Source organism: Lynx rufus, unplaced genomic scaffold (assembly GCF_022079265.1).
Source record: "Lynx rufus isolate CCGP_SWC_20201006 ecotype Redwood Valley unplaced genomic scaffold, mLynRuf1.p SCAF_4, whole genome shotgun sequence".
NCBI lineage: Eukaryota > Metazoa > Chordata > Mammalia > Carnivora > Felidae > Lynx > Lynx rufus.
Genome location: NW_025814856.1, coordinates 79,664,863 through 79,687,032, shown reverse-complemented (window position 1 = coordinate 79,687,032; position 22,170 = coordinate 79,664,863). Strand labels below are relative to the sequence as shown.

General features: G+C 47.9%; 1 protein-coding gene across 9 annotated transcripts in view; it reads right to left on the bottom strand.

Moving 5' to 3' along the window:
• ATXN7L1 (ataxin 7 like 1) overlaps positions 1 to 22,170 on the bottom strand; it is a 249,654-nt gene that overhangs the window by 60,193 nt on the left and 167,291 nt on the right. Inside the window, exon 1 of one of the 9 annotated variants that reach the window (XM_047096914.1) lies at positions 17,757 to 18,135. The exons of 4 other annotated variants lie outside the window; for them this stretch is intronic. The gene's annotated coding sequence lies outside the window, so the exon portion shown is untranslated. Of the gene's footprint in view, positions 1 to 828; positions 1,128 to 6,989; positions 7,069 to 7,317; positions 7,471 to 8,133; positions 8,236 to 17,756; positions 18,136 to 22,170 lie in introns of those variants that run through there. 4 more of the 9 variants (XM_047096910.1, XM_047096915.1, XM_047096909.1 and 1 more) reach the window with 4 other exon arrangements.

Genomic DNA, 22,170 nt, shown 5'->3' with positions numbered 1-22,170 from the left:
AAGAGGTAATGGGGATTAAGGAGTGCACCTGTCGTGATGAGAACTGAGCGCTGTATAGAATTGTTGAATCACCATACGTACACCTGAAACTAATATAACACTGTATGGTAACTATACTGGAATTATAATTTTAAAATACCACTACTATTACTACTACTAATGCATGTAAACAAAGACCAATCACAAGGAAGGGTGCCATTATGGACAAAATGAATGAGCCAGACCAGTGATTCTAAAGTCGTCCTCTCTGTTTAGTGACCCAGCCAGCACATTCTACTGCTAAATTCACAGAAAAAAGGAAATCAACGGATATGCTTTTATCTTGGTTTTATATTTTAGTTCTATAAATTTTTCTCAGATGACTAATTGGAGAACAAATTGTATATGAGAGAATGTTCATCAAAACTTGAAAACAGCCTTTCACCCTTAATTTTTTTTTCATGTGTGATTTTGTATTGTAATAAACAGATTAAAGCAGTATTTCCTACTTGACCCGTTCCTTATTGTTCATACCAAAGTAAATCCATCACTATTTCAAGGTATTCCACAAAGAGACCCGTACTTCTGTCCCCTGAGCTTCGAGAACAAGCTTGCCAGCCGCTGGTGCAGGCGAGAAAGGCTGTGTACGAATTTCAAGTGGGGAACTAGGGTCACCGTGATCAGAGCTTCCCCTAGGAGGCGAGTTTCACACTTCACTTGCCGAAGCTTTTGAAAATGGTAGAGCTGGTGTCCTGGGTAGCGCAGAGTGAGCGGATGTTTCAGAAAGACCCAATTCCCATTCAATCTGTGTTTCTCTAGTCTGTGAATACCCGCCTGTAGATAACTTACATGGTTTTGCCTTTTGGTGGAGAGGCGGTGGGCTGGTGATAGGAACGGTGTCTTGGTTTCTTGTAAAAATATATTTCTGTGCAGGTGCGATGTCCCGGGTAAAGTGTTCCAGATTTATATCACAATCATTCTGATACAAGTCCTCACCTGCCCTGGGATTACTTATTTTTTTCTGTTTTGGTCAAGGGAGGGCCTAAGGTAGATCCTTATAATTTTTCTAATTCCATTTGCCCTGCCCAGTAAGAGTTTATAGGACATTGTATTTTTTATTCACTATTAAAATATTTTATAGACTTTTTTTTTTAATTAGAGAGGTTGAGAGAGAGAGAGAGAGAGAGAGAGAGAGAGAGAGCGCACACGAGCAGGGGAGAGCGACAGAGGGGGAAAGAGAAAAGATCTCAAGCAGGCTCCATTCACGCTTAGCCCCAGTGCAGGGCTTGATCCCATGATCCTGGGATCATGACCTGAGCCAAAAACAAGAGTCAGATGCTCAACTGACTGAGCCACCCAGGTGCCCTTAAAATATTTTATAGACTTGAAAAAAAATTTTTTAGAGAAAAAGAGGCTTTTTCTCTAATTTTTCTCATTCTTTGTTAATGTACATAGATGTATTAGCAAAACTGTAATTAATGGATATTTTGGAGTATTCTTTTTTTAACAAACATTATTCCGTTTATACATTACTAATTCCCATATACTGGTCATTTTAAACGGTGGAGTAATATTCAATCATTGCTCTATATTATTTAGCCCCTCTCTTATTATCTACTTACCATCTGGCTTTGTTTTTTTTTTAAAACAATTTATTTAAAAAGTGTTTTAGGATTATTTCTTTGAGGTATAGTTCCCAAAGTGAAAGACTGCAATAGCTGATAGCTCTTGCAACACATTCTTTCCAGACAGAAAGACCAAACCAATCTGTTGTGCTAATGCTAATATGAGTACCACTTACGTGCTAAAGTGGAAACAGAAAATCACTGTGAGAACACACCTGTAGAATTAAGTGCCCACTACACCAAGAACAGCCTCGGTGACTGATCTTGAATCAGCAACCTCTGGTCTCACCCCTCTGTCCTCTGGCCAACACTACTAATAATTTACTAAGAACTTCCAATATACCAGGCACTCTACTAAACTCTTGATTTATCTTACAGCATTTAATTCTTACAGTACCCTAAGAGAGATATTATTATTTCGATTCTACAGATGAAAAAAACAGCTTCAGAGACGCGAGTGTTGCCCAAGGTTACAGAACTAGAAAACATCAGAGCCTGTGATCTGATCTCTACCACCCTGAAATCTTGGAAGATGTGGCAGTGGATGGGGAGAGCCTCAGGACACCCCCTGCCCTCCCACCCACTGTGCATGGGAATTTCAGCGGGGCATCCCCGCTCCCCTAGGGAAAGGAAAAGAGACACCTGTCAGCAGTCAGCAACCCCACTCCACAACCTGAGACCTCAGCCTCAGGGTGTTGGGGACCCCAGGCCCAAAGAAATGAAAAACCAAACCCTTTTACTTTTTTTGCTTATCTACCAAAAGTAGTCCAGACCATGGCCTCGGCAGCTGGCCACCTGCTTCACCATACATGCCTTAAGCATCCAGGTGGGACTCCAGGGCACACGGCTGTGTGGAGGGCTCGCAGACACTGCCTCCCAGCATTCTGGAAATCTCTGGTAGGTGTGGGAAGCCTGGAGTCTCCACAATCCTCTCCCCTTCCTTCCTGCGGGCCAAATCCACCGGGTTCTCCGGCAATTCTGTTGCAGAAAAAAGTTGGACCTCCCCCACCTCGTGCTTGTTCACGGAGGTATTTTCATACTCACAACATCAATATCCTGCGTTGAAAACGTCAGCCCAGATGCCTCAGGAATGGCTGAGCCAGCCACCAACACCCGGTGCGGCTCCCTGTACCAGCCTTAGAAAGAACTTGTCGGGAATTTTCCAATACGGTTTTTAGGGGACCAATCCCCTCCCAACAGACTTTGAGCACCACCGTCACCTGTGGCCCGCCACGGTTGTGTAAACTCACTCGGGCTTAGGCTAGCACCTGACCTTCTCATTTGACAGTATACACTCTCTTTCAGCCCCCACCTCTGAGGGCAGGAACTTGGCCAATCATTAGCTGGGCTCTATTTTATCAATGGATTCTATCTGCATTCGCAGCCGCAGTCAGGATGCCTTCCATAAAGGACAACTCTGAATTCCAAGGGACCTTCTTCCAAAAGCAAACGAGCTGGCAGGTGAGGTGCACGGCATAGCCCTCGGCATGGGGGAAACCACATAGGAACTGTGCTAGTTGTATCCTGCGGCCACTCAGGGAGGGAGCTAGTCCCCAGTTCACAGCTGTGGACACTGAGGCAGACTGCCTTTGAGAAGCTCTGAAGTCACAAGGCTATTAAGTGGAAGTGTGGGGGCTAGAATCTGAGCTTGTGGTCTCATTTGCCACAATTGTACTGAAACACTAAATATAGTGCTATGGTGGTTAGAGGAGGCATATTGAATCAGCCTTCCTCAGCAGGGGAGGAAATGAAGACACAGCAAAGTCAAGTGACTGGCAGGCAGAGCCGTGCCAAGCAGTTCCTATGCCAGGAGTGCTGTGAGCTCCTCTGGAGTGCCTCCTCCTTCTCAGGCCAGAGTACCTATCTCTTTAAAAGACTTCAGGGTCTGAGTGGCTGGGGAAGTGCTCCTTAAGGCATGGGTGCCTGCCTCCAATTAGCTTATACGAGGTCTTTACCCTCTTCACTTTCTACGCACAGCCAGGCAACAGGCACTGTCCAGAGCACTTTGATAAATGCCACTGTGGGTCCGTGGCTCATGCCAGCTCAGTGCTCAAATCGCTCCAGGCTCTGTGTTGGTTTCTCAGTCATCTGGTCACCCTGTGCCCATTCATTCAGGAGGAGAAGAGCATTCTTGAGTGCCTGTGTGTCAGGCACCTTGCAAGCTCCTTTTACCCTTTCCAGCTCATGTAACCTACCCCACAACCCCGCAAAGTGGATGCTGTTCACCTCCTTGTTATAGACGGGGGAAATTAAAGCTTAGCGAGATTATGAAACAAGACCAAGGCCATGCAGACCTCAGCATTTGGAAGGAGAGCCCAGGTCTGGCTGGCCCAAGTGAATGCTCTTCCCATCACGCCACCCTGCTCGGATATCCTCCTCCCTCTACACCTTCAGGCAATGCAGGTTCTGCCACGATTCTCGACAAAGCACTTCCCCAATTTCAGAGCTGGCCTGAGACACAACCCTGAACACAACCCTGAGACACAACCTGGCCTGAGACACAACCCTGAGACACAATCTGAATTTAGGTAACTTGAGATTTTCTTCATCTTCCCGTCTACAAGTATTCCCCCCTCACCTATTCTTTTGTTGGTTATTTATATTAAGGTGCAAAATTCTGGCATCATCCACTGCTAGGCATGATGTGGGGAGTCCCAGGGACTTTCCAGGGCCCTGAAATATTTCCATCAGCCCTCAGGGATGAGCCCCCAGTCCTTACTCGGCACCGAATCTAGCTCGAAGAAAAAAACCACAGCAAATAGAGACCTCGGGGGATATAAGCACATGTACACACACTGCTGGGGTACTTTCAAGGGATGACATTTCTCTGGAGACCAACCTGGTGATAATGACAAAAACTAAAAAGGAATTCACAGCCTTTAATCTGGTAATCTGATAGTTGTAGTCTGGAAAGTACACCTCAAGAAAATAACCCCCTACCCCCCAAAAGTTCAAAGATATTCTCAGTGATGCTGTTTACAATAATAAAAAATATCACAATTGACCTGAATGATCTAAAATAAAACAATTGAAAATGACAGGAATGACGGTTATCTCTACCTAAGGAAAGGTGTGCATGAGATAGTATGCCCAAATCCACAAGGAAATTATAAATATAACAAATAATATGTAAACATGGATCATTATAAAAACAAAAATGGAATATATATGTGTGTGTGTGTATATATATGTGTGTGTATATATATATGTATACACACATATATATACACACACACACACATATATATATATATATATGAATACGTGATGTAGATAGATGAGAAAAAAAAGGGAAGGATGTTGGTGGACTGCTTAATAGGCTCTGTTTTGTTAGAGCTCTTTAAATCCGTATAAGAAAAAGATAAAACAAGTAAACAATAACAACTACGGCAACACTAATCCATCCTTAACCAGAGAGGGCAAAGGAGAGAACACAGGTGCAGATACAAAGGTAGGAAGGAGTAAAATGTGTTCAAGTCAACTTCATTCATTCATTCATTCATTCACTCACTCATTCATTCATATTTAAAGTATTTCCTTGACACATAACTGTGTGCCAGGCCCTGGGATACGATGGTGGAGATAAGACACTGTCACTGCCAGAGGGTTCCCTCGGGGTGGGAACACACTCTCCAAATCTTGGGCTGGCCACCACTTGGGCACCATGGGTGGTGGAGGAAGGCTCCCCCTCAGAGGCTGGCTTCTGGCTGAAGGGCCTGAGGTGAGTGAATTGCACTCCAGCTTCACGGGACTCTGCCTACAGCCAGAGACCCGATTCTCTTAATAATATCAGGCCTTTTGGGGAGCCTGGGTGGCTCAGTCGGTTGAGTGTCCGACTTTTGATTTTGGCTCAGGTCATGATCCCAGGCTCATGGGATCGAGCCCTGTGTTGGGCTCCACACTGAGCGTGCTTGAGATTCTCTCTGTCTCTGTCTCTCTTCCTCCACCTCCTCCCCTGCTGGTGTGCATACTCTCTCTAAAATAAAAAAAATAATAATATCAGGCCTTTGATTGTCCTAGCTGTTTCCATGTGCCCAGAGCCAACGTGATAGCGGAGGGGGTGAGAAGGAACTGCCCGCATGGTATTAACTTCTCCATCAGAGTGACTGCCTCCGCAACTGCCCAACATACCCACCGCACAAGCCACGTGAGTTCAAACACAAGAGCCACCGAAGCTTGGGTGGAAACTGGGGGCTTCCAGCTTTAGGATATACTTGTTGGACTCTACCTTAAGATGGCACAGCTGACATCCTCCCCACCCTTGGGGGCACCAAAGGGACAGGTGTGACAGGCAGCCGGAAGTTGGGTGAAGCAGGAGGCAGAGGCTGGTGTGTCTTTGGGGAGAGGATTCACAAGCAGGGATTCCCAGTGTCTCAAACACCTGAACAGCCGGACCGAATCTTCCCAATACTGTCTTGCGGCAACATCAGGAACCTTTCCCTGGATGCCTTGGGCTAAGCATATAAAAAAATCCTTGTCCACACCGCAAGCCAGGGAGGGAGGATCCTCATGCACAAGGTAGAAAAAGTGTCCGGGCCGTACCTATATCTCAGAGACCACTTGGTGCCACAGAGTGCTCTTCTGTCTTGGGACAGCAGGGCCAAGGCCCCCAAATCTGTACTTTTTAAAAGGTCCCGAGGGGATTCAATGCTCTGGGCCAGCTTTGGGAGTCACAGGAAGTATGGACCCAACACCGCTGTCTTTGGAATCAGAGAGATCTGGGCTCAAATCCCAGCTCTGTCACTCATTAGCTCTGTGACTAGGCAGATAAAATGACCCCCTGAGCCCCAGTGTCCTTAGCTGTAAACGGGGGGGGGGGACAGCAATGCCCACGTTATAGGATTATAAGTGGGCAGGTGCTTCCACAGCACACTGAAGCGCCCTATCTGAGCAACATCACATGTCATTACTGGTTTACCGGCCTGGGCGTCTGTCATTGGACGTACCTCGAGGGCAGGTGTCTTATTCACTCTTATCCCTGGCAGTTGGCCCTGGGTCTCGCCCTAACTGTGTTCAGTGTTGAAACGAGTGCTGTGAGGATTGGTGGTAACACACAGGAGGCAGTTACCACAGAGCCAACTCGCTTATTAGAAGATCCCCCCAACACATGAAAATGTAGATTTTTTACAAATGCAAGTAGTGGTTTTACTAAGCGGGTAGTTCTCTGCCTTCTCCCGGCCCCTGAATTAAAACCATTCCATTTACAAGAATCCTACGGGAGCGCACTGTTCAAAAAACAGAGGCTGAGCAAGGAGAGGCCACGGCTGCTCGGTTTCTATCTGTCCCGACTTCCAATTTCCACAGTGCAGGCCACAGCCTCCCACAACAGAAGGTGCAAAGTCTCCACTCCCTGCTAAGCTCTCAGCGTCACTCAGAACCACTCACCCCACAGGCTGTCGGGGTCCCGCAGCAGCCACTAATAACGGAACCGTTTCTGTTCTCCTTGGAGTGACAGTTGGCAGTGCAAACAGGAAGTTGTCTTGAAACAGGGTGTGGCTGTGCCCTGCCAATATGTGAGTACAGAGACACATTCCCCCCCCCCCCCCAGCCCCCTTCTGTTTCCCTCTGCCCCCTTCTTTGGGAGCAGAAGGTCTGAATTATTTCGGTGAACACAAAGCCTTTCACACAATTTAAGATCGACCATCACCCCCGTACAAACAAAAATCTAGGGGAGAGAGGAGTCTAAAATATAGGAAAGGGTCTGTTTTCCTACCGTCAGTCACTCACTCGGGGCACTGAGTTGGGAACTGTGGGAGTGAGCGTGTGTGAGCTTCCCCCTCGATTTCTCCATGGGCACACAGGAAACAAAACCAGAGCTGGAAACCAGGCCAGGTACCCTGCCAATCATCTGAGTGAGTGAGCCAGCCAGTCTGCCCGGGCGGGGTGGGGGGTGGGGGGAGGGTGGGGGGGAGGGGGGCGGTGCTGGCCACCGACCTTCGCCCAGGGCCCACTGTGTGCATACACGGGACCGAGGAGCATCCGCAAGTAGGAAACAAGGAAAATCACAGGTCGCGAGTGTCAAGCAGTTTTAAAAGTTTGAGTGCAAGAGACCTGAAATATTTCTCAACACAAATTACAGCCTAACAATGACAGAAATAATTGCTGAGTAGATATACGCACGAAGTGTCATCGGGGCTGCACATAAATGCAGAGAATGGGGGGGGGGGTGACGGGTGGGTGAGGTTCCCAGCGCCAGGAGAGGTGTGTGCTACAAAATTTTCCACTGCGCTCCTACCCGGGCCCTGAGGCTTGTGTCTGCAGAAGGGCTGTCCAAAATAGACTGGTCCCCAACCCAGCCTCCTACTCCTGACCTCCTTCTGAGGCAGCTCCTCTCCCCACTGCACGCCTCAGCCCTGCCTCGGCTCCGGTGCCAGCCCACAGCCCCACAGTGCTGTCTACGCTACACCTCGGATTTGCTAAGTGGACGGTGGGTTGACAGCACGCTCTGCCTGCCAGGCTCTCTCTTCCGTGACCTGGGCCCAGCCCCACGCCATCCTGTGTGGCCAACGTGCCCTGCGCTCACACTTACACATCCTGGGGAGGCAGCCTTGCCGTTTGGATAAGGAGGCTGAGCCAGTGACACGCTGGGCAACGCGACTCGTGGGAGCTGTTTCCTGGCTCCCGGCTGAGGGCCCTGGCCAGTCAGAACGCACCACTTCCCCTTTAAGAGAGCCCGCCCAGATGCGATTAGGGAAAGGCAGAAAGAAAAGCCCGGAACAGTCAGGGCTGTATCCTGAATTTGGCAGATGAACTTGGGTCTTCCTGAACTGCACACACACAAGGTGTGGTCAGAGGCACAGAATCCTCCGAGGCTGATTTGAGCAGAGTCCGTGTTTGGGAAGGGCCGGGGCCTTGCCGCAGCCCCCGGGCTTGATGGCCATGTGCAAGCTGCGTGGGGGACTGGTTCCTGGAGCCGCTGTCCCCTTGGGCCTGGTCCCGGCAGTGCGTGGGAGCTCAGGCCTTTCCACTCCCCCTTCCCCCAGGGCCGACCGGCCAGATGCACAGAGTCCACTGCAACACATGGCCCTCCGCTTTGGAGAGTAGAGACATCATTATAAAGGTTTAACTTCTGTGGGACAGTTTAATTACCAATCCCAGCAGGGAGTTTTCATTTATTCAGGATATTTGTAAAGTTGATTCCTTGGGGCGCCTGGGCGGCTCAGGTAGTTAAGCGGCCAACTTCAGCTCAGGTTCACGATCTTGCAGCCTGTGAGTTTGAGCCCTGCGTCAGGCTCTGTGCTGACAGCTCAGAGCCTGGAGTCTGCTTCTGATTCTGTGTCTCCCTCTCTCTCTGCCCCTCCCCTACTTGCTCTGTCTGTCTCTCTCTCTCTCTCTCTCTCTCTCAAAAATAATAAACATTAAAAAAAATTTAGAAAGTTGATTCCTTGATCTTGGCAAGGAGACTGGGGGAGAGGGATGGTTCCCAAAAATACTCCAATAGTTCACAAAAGGCAACATGGTGTATGACTCCACTGAGACGAAATATCCAGAGTAGGTAAATCCATACAGACAGAAAACAGGTCAGTGAGTGCCAGGGACTGGGGACGAAGGCAGTGGGGAGTGACTGTTTAATGGTTATAATGTCTCTTTAGGGGTTGATGAAAATGGTTTGGAACTAGGTGGAGGTGATGATGACCCAGCACCAGGAATGGACTCAGTGCCACTGAACTGTACGCTTGAAAATGATTAATTTTGTGGGGCGCCTGGCTGCCTCAGTCAGTTACAGGTCTGACTCTCGATTTCCACTCAGGTGATGATCTTACGGTTTGTGAGATAGAGCCCCATGTTGAGCTCTGCACTGAGCATGGAGCCTGCTTGGGATTTTGTCTCTCTCTCTCCCTCTGTCCCTCCCCAGTTCATGCTCTCTGCCTTTCTCAAAATAAATAAGTAAAACATTTAAAATGATTAATTTTGTTATGTGAATTTCACCTCAATCAAAAACACCCAGTGGCAAAGTGCATTTGGGCAACTTTATCTTCTAATGAGTTCTCTCTCGTGTTTCATCCAACATTTCTTTGCAAAACCTGGCTATTACCTGATAAACCTTAAGTCAGTCCTGGCTAAGGAATATATGCCTTCTCCTAAGGAAAAATAAAAACAAGCTTTTAAGAGACAAAAGCTTTACAAGGGTCAGAGGTATGGCTCCTATGGAGAACTTCAGACCATGGGGACATTGAATCATCTACAGACATGTCACACAACCTGGGCAGGGCCTACCTGCCTTTGTAAGATGGTCCCATGGTGGGACCATCCCTCTGGAACCGTAAGAGCATAAGAAAGAGGGAGAGGGAGGCTCCCGGGGAGAATAATTCAAGAGAACACGACTTTGGGCTTCTGGGTTCTTGGCTTCCTTTCCCCTCCTGTAGAGAGTTTCTTCCCAGAATGAAGGAGAATTAATCCATTTCTGACTGGGAGGGGGCTGTGCTGGATAGCAAAGTAGCACTGGTTTCCACAGTTGCATGTCTTTGGAATGGGGCCCGTGGGAATGGGGCGGCATAACCCGACCACCTGCTGGACCCAGCTTTGCTGGACGGGGCATTAAGCCCCCTTTTCTCCATCACTTCCAGCTTTGCCTGGGGATAGTCTGTTCCCAGGGGTAAGGCTGTGAGCCTTCTCCTCCAGACCCGAGCGAGGCCAGTGGGTCAAGGGCTCATGGGTACACTGACCCCGCTCAGGGGACTGTCAGGAGGAGGCCTGCTGGATGTTGCAATGTTGCACAGATGAAAGGGCAGGCTCTATGGCTTGCGAGCCAGAGTCATTCCAGAGACAAATGTCAACAGCTTTCCTAGTCTCTGCTGAGCTCCAGGATGACCTGGAGGACAGAGATGTGAACAGCTTCCACCGGCCAACTCTCTCAGAGCCCTTCGATCCTTCCGGAGCACCTTCCCTTGCCTCTTTCACCCTGTTCTCTCCTGTTACCTCAGGTGCCCAGTAGTAAGTTGGTGGCCTAAGTTCTCAGCAAACAGGTGGTTTAAGATAAAAAGATGCAACTTTTACTACTACTGTTCTAGCATCTGAGGAATAGGAAGTTTAGAACCTTAATTCTAAATACAGAAACAGGCAGGTTAAACCCAATTAAAAAATGGACAAAGGACTTGGACAGACATTTCTTCAAAGAAGATATGCATATGGCCAACAAACACATGAAAAGATGCTCAACATTGTTAGTCATTAGGGAGCAAATCAAAACCACAATGAGATACAACTCCATACCCACTAAATTGGCTATATAGAGAACAATAACCAAAAACAACCAAAAACGTAAAATAACAAATGTTGGCAAGGATGTGGAGAAATTGGAACCCTTAGGCATTGCCAGTAGGAATGTAAAACGGTACAGCTTCTATGGGAAACAGCATGGTAGTGCCTTAAAAAATTAAACATAGAATTACCACACAATCCAACAATTCTATTCCTGAGGTACATACCCAAAAGAACTGAAAACACGTACTCAAATCCTTGTATACAAATGCTCATAGCATCACTATCAACAGTCTGCTTCAGGATAACTCAAGAGTTCCCTTAAAAACCCTTCTTGGGGGGTGCCTGGGTGGCTTAGTTGGTTGGGCGACCGACTGTTGATTTTGGCTCAGGTCATGATCTCACAGTTCATGAAATCAACATGGGGCCAGCTTTGGATTCTCTCTCTCCCTTTCTCTCTCTCAAAATAAATAAACACTTACAAAAAAAAACCCTTTCTTGGAATCACTTAAAGAAGGTAATTTTTAAGTTAAGGAGTCAGCTCACAGGCACTCTAAGATAGTAGTTCTCAAACAAGGCCAACTCAGGTCTATGAAGAAGTGTGATTGTTTTAAACAATGTCACACATGCACACACCAGGTACTAAGGCACAGCCCCCTCCGCCAGTCCCTCATCTCTCATACAGCTGTTGCTTCCATCAAGGGGATCACCATTCCTGTGATGGAATCATCACTGCCATGAAAGGCACCCAGGTCTTAGAGCTTGAGGTTGGGACAGAGTAACAGACTCCCAACAGGCCAGAAGAAGCCCCACACTTCCCTGATGCCTGCCAGATCCTTTCTGGGGTTGTTATGGCCTCCTCAGCACTCTGATCATGGTGCCACCCAGGCTTGCTTCTCCCCTGCAGACCCCAGTGCCAATGGGACCTTCCAGGTGTGCACCAGGTGAGACAGCATGGTGGTTCCATGGCTGTTGGAGTGTCTCCCCTACTTGAGCTGCTTTGCAATGCCACACATGAATCCCATTTCTGCTCTGTGGGGGTCACCTTGAACCGGTCTTATTTCCCTTCCAGGGGACATCTTGCCAAATATTTGCTCCTTGAAATATTTCTCCAGGCAAAACACCCAGAGGTCTTTTTAAACCCTTCCTCACAAAACATCATTTTCACTATTCGGTTCTCTGGGTCCTCTTTGGCTCTACCGTCTGTCCTTCATAGACTGTGGAACTCAGATGAAAGAATGTTACAGATGGGGTCCAAGCAGCTCCTAGCTGGCTTTCCTGGACATTATCCTCCTATTAATGTAGCTAGAGATCCAACCTACATTTTTTTAGTTGTTAATTTATTTTGAGAGAGAGAGAGTGCAAATGCATGCACGTGCGAGTAGGGGAGGGGCAGAGAGAGAGGGAGAGAGAGAATCCCAAGTAGGCTCTGCACTGTCAGCGCAGAGTCCAGTGTGGAGCTTAATCTCATGAACTGTGAGATCACGACCTGAGCAGAAATCAGGAGTCGAATGCTTAAAAGACTGAGCCACTCAGGTGCCCCACCCCCAGCCTAGATTTTTTATTTTTGACAATTGAACCACCCCTAAGTCTTATTTCACACATTTTTCTGCCAAGCCGTGTACCCACAGGTGTCCTTTAAAAGTGTCATCCAGGGGCGCCTAGGTGGCTCAGTCAGTTAAGCATCTAACTTCAGCTCAGGTCATGATCTCACAGCCCGTGAGTTCGAGCCCCACATCAGGCTCTGTGCTGCCAGCTCAGAGCTTGGAGCCTGCTTCAGATTCTGTGTCTCCCCCTCTCTCTGCCCCTCCCCTGCTCATACTCTGTCTCTCTCTGTCTCAAAAAAAAAAAATAAATAAAAACATTAAAAAAAAAAGCGTCATCTGGTTGGATGTAGTCTACTGCTCTACCCGTTCATGTATGCATTCACCCTCCCAAATCTGGCCCCTGAAAACTTGATAGGCCTGCCGCCAACACCATTCCTCTTCCAAACCCTTACTTCTTATAACGTGGAAAAAGACACAGCCAGGCAGTGTGCAACATCCCCCTCCGTGACAGTGACCTGTGAACAGCACTCTTGACCATTCAGGGCAGGTGTGTCACATAGCCCACACTTCCTCCTCTTCCCTAGTAAGGATCTCAGTGACAACTGACAAGTGGGGCTACCAACAGCCCTCCTCTTACCAGTGGTGGTAATGATTAAGCGTAAGGGTCTTAGAGCGATGCATTGCACATATGAGCAATCGAATGTGGCTTTGATAACTGACAAGAAATACAATGAAAAAACACACAAACCAGGTTTTCTGATTTGCAAACTACCTCCTTACTGGCAACCAAATACAGACATTAGGCAGCTGAAATCAATACAAGGAGCACTGGTGTCCAGGAGCTGGAGTCTCAACCCGGGCTCTCCTTCCAGAATTTCCATGCTCTGGGGTTAACAATACCTGCCTCTCCAAGGCCATAAGGAGGAGCCAATGAGATCAGGCATGTAAAAGAGGTCTAAAAGTTGAGTCAGGCCATGCATACAAAAAAGAGCAGTTTTATGATTATTACCGTTACAAATAACCCAGATCTCACCTCCTCTGGCACTCGGGCTGCCAGCACGGAGCAGCTGATTCCTGACCTCCTCTCCCTACAGCAATCACCTTCTCTTTTGTCTCAGACCAAAATCCAGGCTGGCTCACAAAGGGTAACAGATCCTCCACTAGCCTGCAGGAACACACTATCTCTCCATGGTCCCCTCGTGGAGACCAGAACCTGAGTCATCTGCAGCAGGAACCCGGCAGGTGATGAAGAGCCGGGATCCCCTGTAGCTTGACCACAACTCATCCTTGGGTTTCTGTCCCCATTGGCAGTTTCTAAGAACACCAGGCTTTGGTGGCTGCCATTCTCAGGATGGGGCCCTAGAAACTCTGCTCTGGTCTTGGCTGAGAGTGGCTGCATCCTCAGGGAACAAATGTTCTTTACTAAGAAAAGATCTTGGGGGAAAATTCTTGGAAAGGGCTACCAGAGGTCAACCTGCTGGCCCCTAGCATCTCCAGGTCAAAGATGTCCTATAGCAAGGGAAGAGGGAGGGAAGATCAATGGCCAACCACAAGTCCCTGGGGAAAGAGCAGCCATTGAAATGGGAAATGATAACTGGCTAGCTTCTCCTCTCCTAGTCCATGGAAGGCTGGTTTCCCAACTTCTACAGGGAATGAACACTGAGGGCAGATTTAAATATATATACATAGTTGTTGGCAAGACCCAGAGAAGATCATGCAAACGAATCTATTCACATATGAGGGAGTTTGCCCAGAACGGCACCAGGAGGAAGAGGCTCAGAAGGGAAGGTAACACTTTCTGTCAGATGACTTCTGGGGCCCCCTGGTCTGTGAGCTACCTTTGCTCAACCCACCCTTCCAACAGCCTTCCTCGAGACGGGTGGGCTGCTGAAGTCATCTAAAGATCATAATAGAACACACTGAAAGCTAACTCAGACTTTTCACAGCCACTGGTGACTTCGTCTTGTGACTAGGAACATGTTTTGTCTTTTTCTCATTGCGTTCCCTTTGACTGTGCACCCACACAGAGAGATGGTGCCTGATTCTACACACTCACATGTGCAGGAACAAGTCACAGATGAACCTCTACATCATGGCGGTTACTGCAGTGTTCTGATGCTGCTAATGAGTGGGGCTGAGGTGGGACCAGGCTTAGTTGGCTGGTGTTATGGCCTGAATTATGTTGCCCCCAAATTCATACATTGAAGTCCCAATTGCCAATACCTCAGAATGTAACTGTATTGGCAGATAAGGCCTTTAAAGAGGTGATTAAGTTCAAATGAGGCCAGGGAGGGTGGGCCTTGATCCAATATGACTGGAGTCCTTTCATAGGACGAGAAAGAGACACTAGGTATGTGCATGGAAGGGGTGAGGTGTGTGGGGGGGAACAACCTGATGAAGGGACAGCAAGAAGATGGCCATCTACAAGCCAAGGAGGGAGGCCTCCGGAGAAACCAACGTGGCTGGCACCTTGATCTCGGGACTTCTAACCTCCACAGCTGTGAAGAATTAAATTTCTGTTGTTCAAGCTGCCCAGGCTGTGATATTTGTTATAATAGCCCTAGCAAATTAATACAGTTGATTTACCTAAAAGCCCTTCCTGTTCACCAGATTGGAGAGAAAAAGTATAGTATGGAGGACAGGGGACAAGGGACTCCTACCCTCTGACATGGCATAGATCAAATATATCTCCCTCCTTAGTCTGGGATGTGCCACTTCAATGGCAAACTGTAACAAGGTCAAAGTGAGGGCTCGTCTTGACAACTGGCAAATCCTGCCTGCCTTGGTGGACTGAGGCTGAGTTGGTCAGCAGGTGCACAAGGGGCTGGTCAGAAACAGGGTGACTAAGCCACAGCCAAAGAGTAACCAACTCCTTCCATTGGCTTATTTTCTTGTTCGGCCTCTTACTTTTGGGGGTTCTGCCTAATCTATATGTTATTGCTGCTGTTCCAGAAAAGCTTAAGACCTTGGGGATGAGTGGGCCAATAGCAGAGTGAGGTAGCCACCAGAGTGTGGAGAGCCACCAAACCCTCACAGGTTTGACGAACTAACTCAGACCATCTGGCCCATATTTGCCTCTGGCCAGGGACCCACCCAATCTCCAAGTTCTGCCCCGGATGCCTTGGCCTTCCGGCAGACTGCAGGACCATAACAGATCCTGGGTTTCCCACTGAGTGTGGGGCCCAGCAGAACCACTCCTTGGGGGCCAGGAGAGAAGATGGACCCACAAATGCTAATGCTGCCAAGAGGCCCAGACACAGATCAATTATCAATCCAACCACAGCTCTCTCCAGACCGGCAGAGACAACCAAAGCGTGGAAGGAGGGTATTTGAAAGCTGTTGGCGGGCAGATGTCTGGAGGGCCTGGGAGGGGCAACAAAGTCTAGGAGCCTGGCAAATAGCAGTGCCTTCATTTTCTCTAGGATCCTGAAGTGGGCGGGTCTGGCTAATTCAAATGCAAAAGCCCCAGGGCACGATGACTGGGAAACCTTTCTGTCATCACTGCCATCCTGCTTCAACACTGTCGTAAAGGTAGGTAGGTTCCTTCATGTCTCTTCAGTCACTCTGGCCATGAGTTTATTTACCCAGTAGGGCAGGAGCCCCCATAATCACTGCTGGCTGACATGCACACAAACCAACACACGCCTCAAACCCGGGACCTCCAAAAGGTGAGCCTCAAATCCTAGCTCAACCTTAATACAGGAGGAGGAAAAGGGAAGTGTCGTAGGGGCCGCATCCTTGGGGGCAGATTAGAATCACAGTAGAACAAAAGGTCTCCTGCATCAGCAGTGCAGTTCGCGGGTATGGATGGGGTAGCGAGGAGGCCAAGGTCTGATGGTAAATGTCTGGGCCTGAGTGCCAGCTCCTCAGCCCCGCTGTACGAGTCTTTTTCTGCTGGGACCAAAGGGCTTAACTTGTCCTTCACCAGAGCGGCAGGGCTACCGTGAGGAAGCAGAGGGCACACTCCACACTCAAGGACCAAAAGCAAGACAGCCTCATCGCCATTCTCTGCAAGGTTAGTGGAGGCCAAAAACCAAACCAAATCAAACCAAAAACAACGCCAAAAAAGAATCCACTCTCCCATCGACGAGAGAAACATGGAAGAGAAAGAAGAAAATCGGCTCTTGGCAGCACTTAGCAGTTACAACTATGTCACTTTCACTACCTCAGAAATTTCCGGCTCAACCATCCATTTTCATTTGCGGGTGTGAGTCGATGATGGTGGGGGTGAGAGGAGATGTGGACCTGTCTGTGAGGGGCCCAAGGACCCCAATCAGGGCGGACTCCCCAGTTAGAAGGCCTTTCACGCGGCCCAAACAATGTTTCCCGTTTTCTCCCTCCTTCTCGATTTGTTTGGTTTAAAATATTTAACCCGAGGCGCAATGAAGTGTCTCAATTACGGCGTTCTCCTGGACCATTAGACTGGGGACTCCACACTCATTATGCTGATGAACGTGCTACTTACCCATGCAAATTCCGGCGGCAGCCGGCGCAGAGATGGGAGGGCTCAAGGTACACTGTCAAGGGGTGATTTAATCACACAGCCATTCAGTGGGCAAAGCAAGGAAATTTTTAGCCAACTGTTCTAGTAAATATTATAGGAAACCCTTTCACACAGTGTTCATCCTGGCGTAGTGGTTTCGAACGTGCCCAGATTTCCTTCCATTCATACGCCCCCCAAAAGGGGGGGGTAGCCAAAGTGCTACCAGAAGGTGCTACCCCCAGGCTAGAAGATCAAACCGATAATGCATTAGCCACTAAGCCATCCTGCAGTCGATGACTTTTTTTTTTTTTAAATGTTATAAACACCTGAGTATCGCTGTCATTTAGATGAGGACAAACTTGAATAGCCACTAACTTCCCGGCGGCTGTCCTTCCTCTGCCCCTCCCCCAGGCTCTCGGTGGGTCCCGCCAACCGGCTTCTGGGCAGGCTGCTGCGGTGGCCAGCGGACACAGAGCCCGAGGGTGGGACGAAACAACCCCCGCAAACCCACTTCGGACGTTTGAAACAATACCCAATCACTGCATCCACCCTCCCAGAGCGCCCCAGAGGAAATGGCATCATGACTTTCATTTTGCTCCATTTCTGACCGACTAAAAGGAAAACAACACGTCCTAAGACAATCATCAGGGTATCTGATGTCAGTGGCTTGGAGTGTAGGCTCCGGAATGTTATCAAGTGACCTCGAGGAGAAATTAATTTTCAAGAGCTAAAATAACCCTCTGCTGAACATGCCCGGCCGCCTTCCCTCCTCACTGCAGAAACGGATTTCACTTTCCACAGTTAGAACAGAAAACTCTCATGCATCCCCGTTTCTTCAAAAAAGTCTATAAATAACCCAGGATCAGCAAAATTATGCAAAACATCCTGCTAGCAGAAGAAATGTAAACTAAAACCACTTACAGAGAGACTCAGGCTGCCAACTTAATCTGATTCTACGTCGACTGTAAACATGTTGTACTTTTGGAACCTGAAGAGATCCAGATTAGCACGGATGCCATCACAAAAAAGAGGAAAAGAAAAAAAAAGGAAAAAAAGAAAACAACAAAAAACAAACCCAACAGCGAAACAACAAAAGCCCAGCCCCAAAATGCAGCAACGTGATTCGGTGTTCTGCACAGTCCAGGACCGGGCTGACCAGCCGCAGCAGTACCAGCGGCCCGAGCTTGCACACGCCAACTGTTTTGACTACAGGCACTTGTTAAACACAGAGTTTCAGGTCCTACCAGTTGGACACCAGAAGTTCATAGAACTGACCCGGTGCCAAGAACAACAAGCACAGAAAGCGAAACGGCTGCCTCGTGCGCCGTGTTTTTGTTAACTGTTTATGCAGGCTCCAAAGCTATGGGGTAACAATTAAGAATCAAGCAGAACTTCAATAACAAAAGCAAAAGATTACCACCTTGAAGGAAATGTAGATGTTGGCAGATAAAGGACAGACGTCAACCTAGTTTATTGGTGGGGTGGGTGGGGGTTTTCAGAGAGAATTGGTGGGGGGGGGAGGGGCAGGTGTCACATGACACACTGCAGTTATTAGGCAGAAGGAACTGGGTGCTTCCTTGAAGCATCTTTTACTTAGAGATTGACTTGAGAGACTTTGCAAATGCTGAGGCCTTGGTGCACATCTGGGGGTGACGGCAGGAGCATCGGAATTTGAAAGTTGGCAAATGCCACAGGAGAAAAAAAAAGGGGCGTGCTGAATGGAGATTTCAGGACACAGGAAAGGGACTTCCAAGTTCCCTGCTCCGTGCCTTGAGATCACTGAGCCACACAGGAAGCAGACGGAGGGGGCAGTGTCCCTGGGCTGTTTCTTGACCTGGTCCTGAGAAAGGTTTCCCTGTCCCCTTGGAGTCTAGGGTTGATTGGGTCAGTCTTTCTCCTTCATCAGGACTGCAGTCTGTGTTCTTTTGGTGACAGTGAATAAACTATTTTCATCTGGCAAAATAAAAAGGAATGCTTGAATCGCTTATTTAACAAGGTTTTCCATTTCTTTCCCAGAATGCATTAAGCATGGTCTCATTTTAGGACCAAGACAATTAACCAGATAAAATTTTAGAGTTATGCGAGGATTCGAGAGAACTGAATTCGAAGAGAACTGGGGCGTAGATGTAAGAGTGAGAAATTTTACGTTACTTTGACTTTAAGTTAAGAAGAAATTCATTTAAGTAGTCTCTGCACCCCACTTGGGGCTCGAACTCACAATCCCAAGATCAAGAGTCACATGTTCTTCTGACTGAGCCGGCCAAACGCCCCAGAGTGAAAAATTTTAAATCGCTGAGTGGGCTCAAGCCCTCCTCCCATTATCTATCTATCTATCTATCTATTTATCATCTATCCATCCATCCATCCATCTATGTTATCTATCTACCTCTCTGTCAAAGAAGATTTCAAAACGCAGCAAGCAAGCCTAACTAAGCAAGTCTCTTTTTAAAATGGGGTCAGGAGGCCATAAGGGAGGAGGAATTTGTGCACGTCCTTCTCGCAGGAACTGTGAACTTTTTAAAAACCTTTCAGCCAGCTGCAAGCCCTCAGCTGGGACTTAACTTCCCCCTCATCATGGCACCAGAATCATCCTCACTCTTCACTTCCAAAAGAGCCCTTGCAACAAAGTTTCCATCCCTTATTTGCATATGAACCCAACCAATCCCAGTTAACCTAGTTTCAATCCCTGTTTTGCATAGAGGATCTGAATGAGAACTCTACTCGCAGCCTTGAGTATACAGCCCTGCCCTCTCTTTGTCGTCCTCAGAACATGGTCCAGATTCTACTTGAATCTGTCTCTTCAATTGCAATTCTAATTACCCAAGTAAATGCCTGTTTGCTTAAATCTTCAGGGAATTCTTTCTTGGTCCACTCTACCTATCTATCTACCTATCTATCTATCTATCTATCTATCTATCTATCATCCCTATCTATCACCTGTCTTTGAGTTGAAGAATAAAATGTTGCCACTTCCCCACTCCAGGAGTTTAGAGAAAAGCAGTAAGTAGTAACAGGTTGTTTATAAAAGCTACTGTAGCCTTGGGCCATATTCATGTTTATTCTGGAGAGTAAATGTTGTGTCTCCCGTTCTGGGGGTCACCAGTATAATGATGGTGGAGGTGAACGCACATGGTAGCTCCCACTTTCCTCCCAAAGGAAATCACATTTTTTTTACAAGCTATATATAGACAGGGTTTCTCTGGGATCTGAAATGGAGCCCCCCTGGAGTGAAACAGGGCAGTTGCCAGACAGATCAAAAGGGAAGACCAAAGGTAATTTAAAGCATACCAGACAAAGGAAGGAGCTGAGGAGGAAGAAGGCTGGGGTGGGGGAGGGGGGAGCGGGAAGGGCTGACCCATTCAGGTCGGGCAAAGTGAGTCTCAAACCAGCCCTGGCCTCTGGGTTGGCAACTGACCCCACAAAGTGACACCAGAATTTTTGTGAGCTGTGTCCTTCACATAGAACTCCATGGTTTACATGCACATTATATGATTTGATCCTCAGAAACACCCTGAATGGGCAGGGCCCATTCAACCAAGGAGGAAAACCGAGGCTCAGAGAGTGCTGGTGTGGTGTTTTATATTCACAAAGCGTTTTCAAAGTGGCGGGCTTTATTATTTCCATTTTTAGACAAGTGCACTGAGATTCTGGAGAGACTACAAACCACGTCCAAGGCCACACTGCAAATTATAAGCAACACTGGGTCTCCTAATTCCCAACCTGGCCTTTCTTCCTTGCCTCTATCATGTCTCCAGAACACATAATGATCGAACTAAAAAGGCCACAAAAGTGGCTGTATTATAAAAGCACATCATCTCACTAGATTTTCCCAGAAATCCCTGTCTTCGTGGTTTTTCTGTAGCAGGCTCAGATTGCAACTCTCAAACACAGGAGGGTTTCCCTCCACACCTGGGAGCTTCAGACATCTGTACTCCAGAGCTACTATCCCAATAGGAAGCAATGACCTCCACCCTGTCCTTCTTTGATTTGATTAGTGTACCGGCATGGTAATCCCTGGTTCTTCATCTAATCCCAGTCCGAGGAGGAGACCACGTGGAATGTCCCAGCAGGTCTGCCACACTGGGCGTCATGTCACGTACATTTGTAAGGTGTGCTGTCTGTGCTGTGTTGCATTGTAGGAGGGATTTGGCTTAGCACACTGTTTGGTGGATATCTTCTTCAACAGTTGTGTTTCCAAGTCACGCTTCTGTTGAGTTCTCTTGTAGCAGAGGCCACTGAAAACACTGGACCAAACGAAGGGTCCCGCTGTCCTGTTCCTTACGTGTGGCAAGTGGACACTCATGGCTTGACAGAAAATGATATTACTATTGTGTGGTACATTGTGAACTAGTTCATTGCAGGTTTGGGGCACTTCCTCCGAGGGGACGTGGTAGTGAGTTCCTGCAGATGGCCACAGGGCTTGTAACGGTGAATGGGAACATTGGTCAGGAACCCTGGTCTCAGGGCCATGACCAGAGATGCCGAATGGGGAGGGCAGGAGGGGTGACAGTCAGGAAGTGAAGATTACAAAGTTCTCGAGTGTTCAGTCACTGCCTTATGAATCTCTCTCCCCCTCCTTCCTCCCTGAAAACACAACACTACAAAACACAGAACCAAAGGCCAGGGAAGCTGGGTGTCGAGGTGGACTTTACGTTCAAAGTGTCTAAAGCAGCCTAGAGATGGTGAGGACCAACCAAATCCACAAGCTCTTGGTGACTGGAGAGGCTCTTGGTTGGGGGGATGCCAGGTGGCCCCTCTGACTGGTTTAGTTGAGGTTGTTTTGGTGACCACATGACATTTGCATCCATGCTGCCTAAAAAGAATACGGGGACTGGGTAAATGTGAACAGTCTCAGCAAGAAAACTCGATTGCTTACAAGATACAAAATGCGTAGAATATTTCCACATAACTTGTGACTCCTTGGAGCATAGAGTCCGTTTTTTCGTAAGCCAAAAAGTAGAACACGTGGTTTGACAGGCACTGGTATACTTAGGGAAGACAGATTTAAAATCAGAACTTGTGAAAATCCATGAGGCATGACCACTGAATCTGTAATATCGAATTAGCAAAAGTATCAAATTAATCAAAATTAAATTATCCAATTAGTAGAAGAGAGGGATATGGGATATTAACAGAAACTTGTAGTTAGTATTGGTGTGCTTAACAGAGGTAGTTCTACCCTAGACCAGCCAAGTAGTACTGTGTTGATGGGTACAGTGGTTTTGGGAAGGCAGGTGAGGACAGTACATCCAGGAGGAAGATGGCGTGGATGGAGACAAAGTTAGGACCCTGGGCCCACACTCTGGGCATCTGGACTCCCCCTAGCGAAGGGAGC